The sequence below is a fragment of the Branchiostoma floridae genome, chromosome 16, assembly GCF_000003815.2.
Source record: "Branchiostoma floridae strain S238N-H82 chromosome 16, Bfl_VNyyK, whole genome shotgun sequence".
Taxonomy (NCBI): Eukaryota; Metazoa; Chordata; class Leptocardii; order Amphioxiformes; family Branchiostomatidae; genus Branchiostoma; species Branchiostoma floridae.
Window position 1 is genome coordinate 1,163,293 of NC_049994.1, and position 2,309 is coordinate 1,165,601.

A 2,309-nucleotide genomic window follows, 5' to 3' on the forward strand; every position below is an offset into this window, starting at 1 on the left:
GTTATTGCCTGCTATTGGTGCATATAAACTATTATTTTCTATTGACAGCATGCTGAAGTCTTCATGTATACAGGAACATCCTATGGATAGAGCAAACAATTCTTATTAGCATCCTATCAATAGCCTTGGCTAAAACATTGCAACAAGAATTTTAATTGATGAGGCATCATACAAAGATGTGTGAAAATGAGTTATACATTAGTTTTTAGGTGCCCATAGGATGTAATCCATTGAATTAAACCAGTATAGCCTGAGCCTTTGCCTGACTAAAATCGCACTCCTAGCGGCCGGCCCTACAATTGCCGCCGCCCCCGGGAGGGGGCCATTAACCCCAGCCAGCGAGAGATGTGTAAACACAGGCTAGCCTGAGCCCCAAGCCTTACATGACCTGTCTCAGACAGACCAGGCTTACCCAGAACAAAGCACATGATCCAGGGTTGGGCCGACATGCGGTAAGTGGCCAACACTCCGGTCGGGGCTGAACATGGACATCTAACACCTGTAACTAAAAATATGGCAAACGTACCAAAAAGTGAACGCACTTTTCTGGTTAAGTGTGAGTGGGTGAGTGAGTGAGTGTGCGTGCGTACGTTCGTGCGTGCTTGCATGCGCGTGTGTGTGAGAGTGAGTGAGAGAGAGGGGGGAGAGTGTGAGAGTGGGGCATGAAATGTATGATATAATGTTGACAAGTTTATTTGTAAAATCATGCCCGAAGGCTAATTGCGTTATCGCTATATTGTTCGTGAAGCGTCGTTGTACTAGTACAGAAATTGTGGACTTTGATCAACTATACTGTCACACAGGTCGGGACTATATTTGTGCACCATTATATCAATCTAAGCGTGTCAAAGTTCGGCATGGGTAGCCAAACGTACACGTAACGGCATGTGACGAAACTTGAACATGTTCACAACATTGGTTACCGACATCTTCTTTAAGTGCTAAAAAATCACTGTGTACTGTGGACTGAGTACTGACTCCGATGGACGCAGTAGGTCGTGACAGGCGGACTTCTTCCGCAACGGAGTATGATCCAATTCTGAACCGGATCAGGGCGGCTTCGTACACCGGGGTTACAAGCAACAACCATTCTGTGAACACCAAGACTTCGTCCGGACAATGGCGAGTGTACAGGCGGAGATGGTACATCCTCCTTTTATTCTCACTGGTGTGTTTTGACCAGTCGGTGGTGTTGAACACATGGGCACCGATCTCGGACTCAGCCAAGCTGGTGTTCGGTTGGACTGATGGAGATATCTCCCTTCTCAGCAACTGGGGCAGCATAACGTTCGTCAGCCTGGCCTTGGTGGGTCCATGGGTCATTCAGACGCTAGGTAAACACACTTTACGCTTTTAAGCCAAGGGCACAACCCGCCGTGCGTGCAATTTGTCCGTACGTTTTTTTTGGGGAGGCCACGTCCGCCACGTATTTCTGAAAACGTTCAGACTGTACAGGGCAGGCGCGTCGCCGGTACTGGCACGTACGGTACGGGGGGCGAATCCGCAGGCCGATGGCACACAAAGTTTTGCCTGCACGTAAAGTTCTACGGCGTGTCTGCGTACTCCAAAATCCGTCGAATTCCATACGAGTTCGTAAGGAGGAGGTATTTACCATTTACGGATCCCAAACGATTGCCCACGTTTTGGCACGTAGACAGCACGTATTTGCACGTACAGTTGTGCCCTTAGCTTTACACGGTAATAGGAGTTTAGAGACCTCACACCACAGTGAGATATCTGATTTTTCAATAAATTTATGATGAGCATAATCTATTCTTTACCAGAAATCAATATTAGCATTGATTATGCAAAAGAGTTCTATATTTACATAACATATACACAGTGACGTTCACATCTCAAGTAGGAAATTCCCATCATTTACCAAAAAGAAATTGTGGCATTTTCGTATAAATTATGCTCCGATTTGCATAATGTGTATCTGCTACTATTGGACCTGCCGTAAAATACACACGTGTCACGTAAGTCCTTATTCACAAAATTTACATTCAGAGACAGCAAGTGAATGTTATGGATGACAAATATGCACATTGATGTTAGCCTGTTTTTGAAAGAAAAACAGCAGAATTTCATCGTAAAATACTATCAGAATGCATTTTGTAAAATTCCCATTGAAAATGTATTCGACCGCATTATTTCGTCTAAAAGCTGCCATATAGGCTCCAAAATGTATTTTCAGGGCGATTTGCGATTATACACGTCCTTTACAAGTAAGAATCAGAAAAGAACCGGAAATGACCCATTTTGCTTGTAAACGCTTCTTTTAACCTCCCTCGAAAACCAAGAGTGGA